Source organism: Gossypium hirsutum, chromosome A10 (assembly GCF_007990345.1).
Source record: "Gossypium hirsutum isolate 1008001.06 chromosome A10, Gossypium_hirsutum_v2.1, whole genome shotgun sequence".
Taxonomy (NCBI): domain Eukaryota; kingdom Viridiplantae; phylum Streptophyta; class Magnoliopsida; order Malvales; family Malvaceae; genus Gossypium; species Gossypium hirsutum.
This window is the reverse complement of record NC_053433.1, coordinates 105,215,244-105,227,282: the sequence shown is the minus strand read 5'-3', so window position 1 is coordinate 105,227,282 and position 12,039 is coordinate 105,215,244. Positions and strand designations below refer to the sequence as shown.

The following is a 12,039-nucleotide window of genomic DNA, read 5'->3' as shown; positions in this document are numbered from 1 at the left end:
CTATGCTAAACCTAGTTTAACAGGAGCTGAACTGAGTATAGTTAGGCCTGCTATTGCTGGAAATAATTTTGAACTGAAACCTAACATAATTCAAATGATACAACAATTTGTTCAGTTTGATGGTTTGCAGGATGAGGATCCAAACACTCACTTGGTGAATTTTTTGGAATTTTGCGACACTTTTAAAATCAATAGCGTTTCTGATGATGCCATTCGCCTTCGGTTCTTTCCTTTTTCGTTGAGAAATAAGGCTAAACAGTGGTTGAACTCGTTACCACGAGGGTCAATCGCTACTTGGGAATAAATGACTGAAAATTTTTTACTTAAATATTTTTCGCCGGTTAAAACGGCTAAATTGAGGAATCATATCTCTTCTTTTGTGCAGATGGATTTAGAAACACTCTATGATGTATGAGAGAGATACAATGATCTTTTGAGAAGGTGCCTTCACCATGGGTTACCTTTATGGTTACAGGTTCAGACGTTCTACAACAGTGTGAACCCCTCAACGAGGCAACTTATCGATGCAGCCGCCGGTGGAACTTTGAACAACAAAACACCTGAAGAGGCTTATGAATTTATTGAAAAGATGTTACTGAATAACTATCAGTGGCAAGTCATGAGAACAAAGCCGACAAAAACAGCCGGTGTTTTCAACCTTGACGCAGTCATTATGCTATCAAATCAGGTAGAACTTTTGAATAAAAAGATTGACGGTTTGTGTGGTTCTACTCAGGTACATCCAGTGATGAGGTGCGATTCAAATGGAGGAGGAGTACACACAGAATATCAATCATTCAACCCCAACACCGAGGAGGAACAAGTCCAATATATGGGTAACAATAATTCTAGACCTCAAAATAACCCATATAGTAACACTTATAATGCAGGTTGGAAGAACCATCCCAATTTCTCGTGGGGTGGTCAAGGAAATCAAAGGCCACAACATCCTCCGGGTTTTCAACAACCACCTTACCAGCAGAAAAAGAAGCCGAACCTTGAGGAGATGCTAACAAAATTCATCTCGGTGTCAGAAACTCGTTTTCAGAATACCGAAACAGCACTTAAGAATCAACAAGCGTCGATCCTAGGACTAGAAACTCAGATAGGACATGCTTGCTAAATTAATTTCTGCACGACCACAAGGTAGCATATCGAGTAATACTGAATCTAACCCAATGGAACAGCTCAATGTGATTACCATTCAAGATGAGGAAGGGTTAGTTGAACTAAAACCAGAACCGAGGCAATGAATTGTGGTAAATAAAGGTAAAGGTGAGGTAGACCACAGTGAGCGGAAACCGGTAAATTAAGAGTACAAACCTCGTGTGTCATACCCTAATGCGACAAGGAAATACCACACGGACGAACAATTTGGTAAATTTCTTAAATTATTAAAGAAATTACATATTAACTTACTTTTTATTGAAGCTCTTTTGCAGATGCCAAACGCAGTTAAATTTTTAAAGGAGCTTTTAGCAAATAAGCAGAAGTTGGATGTGGCATCGCATGTGGAGTTGAATGTAGTTTGCTCAGCCATTCTATAGAATAAGTTGCCCAACAAGATGAAAGGTCCAGGGAGTTTTACGATTCCTTGTTTAATTGGTAGCTTAGATGTTAATAATGCATTGACTGATTTAGGGGTAAGCATGAACGTTATGCCCTATAAAATGTTTAAACAACTAGGTCTTGGGAAACCCAAACAAACTAGGATGAGTATTCAATTGGCTGATAAAACCATTAGATTTCCTAGGGGTATCATTGAAGATGTTCTTGTTAAAATCAATAAATATATATACCCAGCAGACTTTGTTGTTCTAGATATGGAAGAGGATAGTAACGTTCCTTTGGTTTTAGGAAGACCCTTTTTAGCAACTGCTAGAACAATTATTGGTGTTGGTACAAGGGAACTCACACTTCGTGTGGGTGATGAAACAATCACTCTTCAAGCTCGTAATTCAAGTAACCCATCGAATATTGAGGGTGGTTGTATAAATCATGCTACTAATACTGATCATGTGGTGCAACCTTCTTTGCAAGAAACACGTTCAACAAGCATAAATGAGCCATATTAAAGTACCAACAAAGGACCCATCTATGAAGAACGAAGACTACAAATCGAGGAACTAGATGAATGGCAGACATAGAAACCAAGAACACATGATAAACCAAAACCATGCCATGACGAACTCAATGTTTCACCAAATCAACATAAGGTTGGAGAAAAAGTACTACTAGATGCAGCAGACCCTCGTATTGCCACTTCTGAACCTAATAGAGCAATCCCTCTTACGGTACTTAGCATTTTCCCATATGGTACAGTCGAGGTAATTCATCCGAAATTCGGCACTTTTAAGGTAAATAGTACCCGTCTAAAACCTTATTTTGATGAGATTGATAGCAGGAAGGAGGAGTGTAAACTCATCGCACCACCGTAACCACACAAACAAAAGAGATAAGTCAAGCTTAGACTCCAAATAAGCGCTTTTCAGGAGGCAACCCGAGCACTAACGGTGTTGATTTCTTTAAATTTTAGTTTTTAGCATCTGAATCACTAACTGAGTCCTTAAACACAGGATTTCCACATCCACACGGCCAGGCACACAGATGTGCCTTAGGCTGCGCTCATACCACGGGAGGCGACACAGCCGTGTGATACGGTCGTGTGAAAACAGAGCAAAATTTTTCCCCAACACGGGATTCGATACATTGCTACGACCGTGTGACATGGCCGTAGGCGAAACTGTCAAAATCACACGGGCGTGCGACACGCCTGTGTCTAGAAGCCATGGTGAAAACTGAGAAATTAACACGGACGTGTGACACGCTAGTGCCTACCACCCGTGCTCGAGACTGTCAAACTAATACGGGCGTGTGCATTTATACACGAGCGTGGGAGAAGTGAACGAAGCAGGACACGGTCGTGTGCACCAACACCCCTAACGAACACGGGCATGGGCCAAATTTTAGACACACCTAAATTTTAAAATCACGAAACACACGGGCTGAAATAAGGGCAACGGGCGTGCCCCGAGGCCGTGTATCCCAATATCTATATAAACCCCTCACTATTCATCATCCCCTTCCCTAAAAAACCCTAACCTTAGCCTCCGAAATTCTTCCCCCCACCGACTGGCAACCCCTAACTCCCATTCTTCTTCTATTTTCTCCCCTCTCTTTCCTCTCTTTTCCCTCTTTTCACCCTTGCGCGCCCCCACTAAGAATCACACGGCCTCACTGCCCATGCCCGTGGCCGTCGCTCCAGCACCACCACCGCAAATCGATGCCGCACCCCTCTATCGGCAAGCACCACCATTGTTTATCAATCGTTTGTTTCCCTTTCACCCCATTACTTTTATTTCTTTTGCTGATTTCTTAACTTATTCTTGTTATTCTCTCTATTGTTAATAATTTGCATGTGTATTAACCCTTATCCATGTTTAATAAGTTCCACTTTTTCCTAATGATAAAAATTCACTTACGTAATTGTGTTCTCATTGATATTTCCTCTTGCTTGATTTGCCCACATGATTAGGATTACTAATAGTATTATTCACTATCACTTGATTGATCTTTTAGCATTCGCTTGGTTTAACCTTAGCACTATGTCCATCTTTAACTTAGCCCGTTGATTCATATGCAAAATCACCATGTTTTTAACATGCTTAAATGAGTATCTTAGCAAGTCATTATTTTTGGATTACTCAGATTTTACTTGAAGATGTGAGAATTATTGTTGATTTTTTCTTTTCTTCTTGCAGGTATACCATATCACATCCACGTGATAAGAAAATCGTTGTCCCTACCTCGAAGAAATGAAAAGGAGCAGCATCCTCCTCTGGTCCTACCACCGAAATCAGACACCCATTCCTCCAATTTCCACCGGGACCCTAGGAGGAACTATTCCAGATACTATGGGCCCGACCCTTAGGTGTGGGCCATTGCATTGATTGGACTGCCCTAGAGTAGATCTAACTAGCTGACACAGTCCGAGCTCTCCTGACTACTAAACCGTGGGGGCTTTTCTTTGAGATCATTGAGCCAATGTACCTCGAGCTCACACTCAAACTCTGTTCAACCTTTCACCTTCAAGTCGTTATGACAGAGTTCGATGTTCCTGGAATGGTCCAGTTCCTGGAATGGTCCAGTTCTGTCTCGGAGATTTAGTTCGCCAGTTGAGCGTACCGGAGTTCGAAGTCGCACTGGGACTATATAGGGAGGAGTTCATGGATGACGACGACTTCGACAGCCTCCATCGCCACATCTACTAATCACCTTCAAATTGCTGAAAGGCCCTAGTCCCTACTTCGGCAAATTATGACCCTAGCAGTTCCAAGGCATCGGCTCTCGTCCCATCACTGCGATACTTACATGCCATCCTAGTTCACACCCTGACGGGACGGCGAGAGAGTACTAGCATCTTCAACACTAATGACACCTATTTCTTATGAAGCATAGCGCCTGGGCACGTATTCGACCTCGCCTATTTCATTGCCTTCGCCATTCGCCACCAGACGGAGAGGCATAAAAAGGGAGTCATCTCTATCGGGGACTCGCCGGGCACGGTACTTTGGTCTCCTCAACACGGTGGCGCAGGCATCCTCCCTCACCCTCATCGGTCAGATGTCCCCACAAGGTATCTCGAGTATGCTCCATATGAGGATGATCGAGCGACGACGTGGATTTGATCCTCCCAGTACCACCTCGTCCAGTCAGCCAAGCAGGAGGACCCAGAGGACATTACTGATGATGTCCCTCCACCTCACGAGGATCCAGCCTTTCAGCCATCACCTATTCATCTTCCAGTTCATGCAACGGCTTCACTCTCTGACATCTCTGAGCACCTTACTCTATTCGAGCAGCAATATTTTCAGTGCTTTGATCACATTAATTCAACTCTACATCAGATTTGTCAGTACCTTCACATCTCATCGCCGCCCCCACCTCGCAAACCATCTGGCGATGAAGATGTTTAAAAACTTTTATTTATTATTTTTATGTTTTTACTTTTATCTTTTTAAAAACTACATTTTATTTTATTTTTCTTTAATTTTATTTTTACTTCATCCTTAGGTCTTATAATTTCTATTAAAAAATTTATACTTTCGACCATTTCTTTACTAGTAATCATGCTACTTTATATTTCCTAAAGAGTTATTGATTCTATCGTAGTTATAAAGAGCTCTAAAGCTCACTATTACTTAGGAATTTGCAACTCCATTAGAAAAGGTCCTCTACGACTGCCATGCCTTGCTCGACCACGACCATAGCTACCACTAGTTATAATATTCTTTTGGCGCAGCACTTGTGGAACCCAACCTCTACCACCACCGGAGTATCCTCCTCCAATCTCATCCTTGCCTTGGCTGATTACTCTCTATAACTCCAACTCAAGAATTCCATTTAACATTCAGGAAGTTTCACTTCTCTCCCTATCTTATGATCTTATATCTATATTTTTCAGTAAATCTAACTTTGTACTTTGAGGACAATGTACATCTTAAGTGTGTAGGGCGGTTATTTATATTATTATCAGAAAAATCCCTGAATTTTTTCTTGTTCTCAAATAATCTTCTCATATCATTATTAGAATGAATTTTGATTAATTTATGATTTTTATTGATATGTCTTGAATTAAAACATAGGCATTTATGCATTAATTGTTAGACTTTAAGGAATTAGAGAATCAAGCATGATAAAGTTGAAATTTGAGAATTAAAATTTTTTTAGGTTGTTTCCCCAAGTTTAGGTATTATCTTGAGTTGAAATTCACAGGTTAATCATCAAAAAGTCATAATTTTTGTGAGATCTTGAGCTTTTAAAGCATATATTATTTCTTTCATGCTCACTTTTATTGTTGCTTTGAGTGCGTCAATATCGAATTGTTATTCTAGAACTTGCTTGATTATGCATGTCAAGACCCCACCTTTGATTTGATATGTTGAGATGATAAAGGTACTTAGGTTTAACCCACTCACTCAATAAAAGCCTACCTTCATAATTAACCTTTAGTGAACCCCCTTGAGCCTAACAAGCCATTCATTGATTTACCCTCAATATTAACCCATAACCCATAATTGTGAAATCCCCGCAATTAATTTGATCCCTATTTTTGTTGAGATTCGATTTGAATAAATTGCTTACCTATGTTTTATTATATTTGATTTGTTCTTAAAAAAATTATTATTATTATGAAATTATGTAATTCTTGGATTAAAACGATGTTATCCATGAAGAAAAGCTCAAGTAGGAATGTAATTTGTAAATTGTAGTATTTTTCTAGTTAGGTAATTTTTCAATTCAATCTCGATTATAACTTTCTCTTTCAGCTTGTGACCACACCCCCTAACCAAAGCCACGTTACAACCCTCTAAAGACCTTTTGATTGATGTATCATCTCAATATAGTGGTGGAGATCTGATTTTCACGCAAGCCTATGCTAATAACTTTTCATATTGACTAATGAGTGCTTCATTTGTTGTCCTTAAACACTTCGAGTGATTTTAGTGAATCTTTAGTGAGGATGTTGAATTCTGTGATATTTTGAATCAAATGTGATTACTTAAATGAGGGGAGACACCTAATGTTTTCGTGATAAAATGTTCAACTTGGAATGTTTGAAACTTTGATGTTCTTCTAGTCGAATTCTCAATGTATGATTATTTATGGTTTATTTTGAGATATTATTGATAGGAATTATAAGTTAAGAAAAATGAATTTTTAATTGTGAATTGAGGATTTTGCTTGAGGACAAGCAAATGCTTAAGTGTGGGGGTAGTTGATAAGTCATAATTTATACATATTTTTATCCCATGCTTAGCATATTTTTCGATGAATTATCATTGGATTTATGGAATTTGATGCTCCTAAACCTTTAATTTCATGTTTTATACTTAGGTGAGAATAGGAGAGTAAAAAGAGCGAGAAACGGGCCAAAAACGGAGAACATGGGCCAACGTGAGAAATCAACACGGCATGGACTTCCTCACATGGGTAGACCACACGCCCATGTCTATTTAACAGATTGAAACACGGCCTAAGCCACACCACACGACCGTGTCTATCTAATAGCCTTTAACTCGGTTTGAAGCAAATCAACACGGGCATGTTACAAGGGCGTGTCCCTGTCGGGCCCAAGTCTAGTTCTATTTGGAAAATGCCACTTTTGAGGGTTTTGAGGCATTCTAAAACCTATTTAAACACTCTAGAGGAGGCACTCAATGATACACGTAGAGGAGGCAAGGAATTACTCGAAGAAAACCGATTGATCCATCTCAGAAGCCAGATTCTCCTTCAAGACTGAAGATCTCCCTTCAATTTCCTTCAGGGGTTTTTGGGTTTTCTTTATGTTTTGTTATCATTTTTCTTCTGAGATGTTATCTTTTACATTTATGAACTAAATCCCCTAAATACCGAACGGGGATAAAACCTAAGACGGATCTTATTATTATTTTCTGAATTATATGATAAATACTTAATTTGTTCTTATTTATGTATTCTTTATTCTTGTTTTAATATTCCAAGATATTGATTCAAGTATTGATGTGCTTATTCAGAGGAGCAAAAGTCCCTGTCTAAGAGTAGATCTAGCATAATTAAGCGGAGTTGATTGCACCCCTAGACATAGGGCAACATAAATCTGCCGAATTAGGGTCAAACTTAATAAGGGAATCCATGGATCGAGTTAATGCAACACTAGGGGTTTTAATTAGAAAGAGATTTCAATTAATCAACCTAGGGTTAGACGTTGTTAGTCTTGAGAGAGATAATAATATAAATTAGGGATTTCTACGGATCAAGTCAAGTGAATAAATCGTCTAGTTCAGAGTTAGATAACAAGTGAAGTCTAGGTGGATTTTTCCTTGGGTATTGTCTAAATCAATCAGTTTTCCCAAAAGAATTTCCCCAATTTACTTTTGTGCATTATTAGTTTAGTTAATTAGTTTAGTTAAAACAAATCCCCTTAATTTTAGGCTAAATAATAAAAAGAGAGTCAATACTAGTACTTTTAGTTCCTGTGGGTTCGACATCCCGGTCTTGCTATAAACTATACTACTGTTCGATAGGTGTGCTTGCCTTTATCGTGATAATAGTTAGTTTTCAAGTACGATCAATCATAAATTTAAAACTTATCACGATTTGACGATCATTATTCGGTTTTGATGCTATTGCAAACATGAGCCCTCTAGAACCTAAAAATTGACATACCAACACTCAAATTCAGTAACACCTTCGAAACTTTAACGGAAATATTCCACAAACGGAAACTTACAACATCCAACAACGTATTCGTATACTTACCAGTAACGAAAAGGAATCCCTAACGCTCAAATCACTGCAGGAGCACCAACAGATTCTTGCCCTTCCCCTAATCGAAAGTAAACACAAAACCCCCATTAAAACACTAGCCACGAAACATTAAGATCGAATCCACACAAGACTTACCAATCAAAAGTAGTCAAAAGTTGCACAAAAGGAGGCGAAAATGGAAAAATTGAAAAGGAGAGGGAGAGACAAAAATTAACAGAGGACAAATGAAACAGGAAACATCAAAAAGGGAGAAAGAAAATTGGGAAAAACAAAATAAAAGAAATAAAAATTAAAAGAGATGTTAAAATCCCTAAAATTCCTCTCCATTATCCCACAAACAACCACTAACTCAGAAATCCAACTCCACCAAAACTCTCACTCGCAACTGAGCAAAAAATATATCATCCTTGCTTGCACAAAGATTTGAGCATAGGACTTCCAATACACTAACTCCTTACCATCAAACCAACAAGCTTATTCTAATATGATTTAACGGACAATTTAACATAACCCCACTCAATAAAGATGAGACTAGGATTAGAAAAATAACAAAATTGAGAAAGATGAAATTTAAACCCAAGACCTTACACATACACCCAAAACACTTAACCATTAAAACAAATACACAATTATGTTAAATATTTACAAAAACAAAAACAAATTATTTAGGGGGTTACAATTTGCACGAAAGGCACGCCTAACATTATTTCCACGAGCCTCAACACTATTATCATTGCCCAAATTGCAATTATAAGTGTTGAGATTATTATTATTTATTTCACATGCAAAAGTGAATTGTCTGACTATGGTTTAAATTTTGATTTCTATATTAAGCAAAAATAAAATTGCAACTATAATTTAATATTTTTATTTTTATAATATTATTAATTAATTCAAATTATTAATAATTATTAAAGTGCTAGCATAATTTTTAAAAACAAAAATGTACATATCAGCTAAATGCACTTAAAAGATTTCAATCAAATAAATTAAACCAATTCAGGAATTCATATCCAACATTTTAATAAAAATAATTAATGGTTTTAACAATTTCAACTAACTAATAAAATATAAAAGAATCAAATTATATTAAATTAAATTACATAAACTAAATAACAATTCTTTACATAATTAAAGAATTGAAATTGAAATTAAGCCATTTACTCTCTTTTTTACAACAAAATAAATGAAAAGGATAAACTATAAAATTAGTTTAATAACAATGTTGTTTGTTCTGATATCCCATACTCTCATACTCTCATTAGAGGAATCATACACAGTATTCGAAAACAAAATTCGAAAAATACACTCAAGAAGAGAATGCCAACAAATGTAATTAATATGCTCTATTAGCTATTAGCTATTAGCTGATCTACTAATCCAATAAAAAATATATATAAATTGAAAGTAAGACTTTAACATACGATAATCTCCGACTATGAAATAAATTGATATTCTTCTCAGATGACTGAATTTGGTTGTCATTTTATAAGTGAAATTACACAAATCAAAAATAAATGATTTAAAAAAATTAAAAAATAATTTGAGTTTCGAATTAATCGAATCGAGTTATTTGAATTGTACAAGTCAACTCAAATAGTAATTCGAGTTTTGAGTTCGAATCGAGTTAAATTTTACAATTTAAGTAACTTGAATAATTTAAATAATAGATTGGTGTAAATATCCTTTTGGTCCTTCTCAAGTTTGAAAATAAGCAAATTAGTCTCTCTCTTAACAAAAATTACAAAAAAAAAAATTAAAATATTTTTTAAAATTAAAAATATTTATAAAAATATCAAAATTTATATTTTTAAAAAATTCTAAAAATATATATATAAAGAAAGTTAAAATTTTTAAAAATTTATAGAATGATACTTTTAGGAACCTAAATAAGTTAATTAATGATTCAAGTTTATCATACTAAAGCATTTTTTTTATTTTGTTTTGAAATTTTTTTTCAAATATATATGGTTTCAAATTTATGTGCTTTAACATGAATTTAGTTATATTGTAACAAAATTTTAATTTGACATGTTTAATTTTTTAATTTAACTCGAATAATTTTACTCGATTAGACTCAACTCGAATTTCATTTTATTTGACTCAATTAAAAAAATTCAAATCAAGTTAGGATGATAAAATAAAACTTACCTACTCAATTAACTCGAAACTTTTTGATTCAATTCAATTCAACACTAAACCTTAATTTTATTATTGATTTATTTATATTTAAAGATTATTTATGGGAATGTGGCTTTTAATTTTTTTACTTTGGCATCAATGAGGGTAAATACCATCTCTATAATAAGTGCCGACATTATTAATTTTTATTTCACATGCAAAAGTGAAGCGTCTGACAATGGTTTTGAATTTTGATCCTATATTATGCCAAAAAAAAATTGCAATTATAATTTGATATTTTTATTTTTATAATTTCATTAATTAATTTAAATGCTGACATAATTTTTAATAACAAAAATGTACATATCAGCTAAATGCACTTAAAAGATTTGTTTTTAAAAAAAACTTCAATAAAAAAAATTAAACCAATACATTTTTTTAGAAGGAATTCATATCAATACTAAATTAATGATGTTAACAATTTCAATTAACTAATAAACTATAAGAGAATCAAATTATGTTCTATTAAAGAATATGAATTAAATAATAATTTTTCGCATAATTGAAGGATTAAAATTGAAATTAGGCCATGTACTTTTTTTAATAACAAAATAAAAAAAGTAAATTATAGAATCAGTCACCCAACTATTAAAATTTTTCATTTAGTCATTAATGTTTTGGATCATTTCTATTTTGGTCACTCGCGTTTTAGGTCATTTTTATTTTGATTGCTCTCCGTTAAATGGTTAACGGAAGTGATGATGTGGCATTTTCTAATTGGTATAATAACACATTTAGTCCTGAATACATACACATTCTATCAATTTGATCCTAATTATAAATAATTCAATAAATATAGCTATCTACATTTACAATATCTATCAATTTGATTCTCAAACACATATAATTAAATATAGATATAGTTATATTTAAACACATATAATTAAATCTTGATAAAATTATATGTAAATTTACAATTTTGATAAGCCCAAAAACTAGAACCCAAAAAACTCAGAACCTCAAAACTTAGTAAATTTTTTATTTTTATAAACTTCATTCATAATTGTGTTGATAACATTCTCAACAAAGGAACCTAATTTTATTTCTATAAAACTTAACAAATAATTAACAAATAAAAAATAAACGAAAAATCTTCAAGTCTTTCAAATCATCATCTTTTGCATTTTTGTTAACTTGAAGAAACGCGTAAAATCTGCACTAATCTCTAAGCATAAAAGTTATTGTAAAGTTTATCTTCATCTAATTTGTTTGCAACTTATTTAGAAAAAGTTGTAAATTTTTTGGATTTTCAAATTTTCTAACTTGAATTTAGATTTTTTTATTTTTTAGATGCATATATTTTTATAATTTATAATTTCTTTTATATTTTAAAATTTTGGCTAAAGGGGTATACAAGCCCCTAGTTTTTTACGAAAAAAATTAATTAAGACCCTTAAATTCTCAAATTGCATCAGTTAAGCTCTTTGATCAAAGTTTTTCATTTTTGACAATTATAGCGTTGACGTGGTCATTAACGACGTTGATGTGACGCTCTATGTTAGTTACAATTGCTAACGTGATAGTGTTATGTCAAAAAAAAATATTTTT

The 12,039-nt window shown here is 34.3% G+C and overlaps 1 non-coding gene across 1 annotated transcript; it reads right to left on the bottom strand.

Annotated features, from left to right (window-relative positions):
* Positions 1 to 352: 352 nt before the first annotated feature.
* On the bottom strand, positions 353 to 459 carry LOC121209159 (small nucleolar RNA R71). Its single transcript, XR_005904276.1, has one exon. It is a non-coding gene; the product is annotated as a small nucleolar RNA R71 (small nucleolar RNA).
* Positions 460 to 12,039: the final 11,580 nt, after the last annotated feature.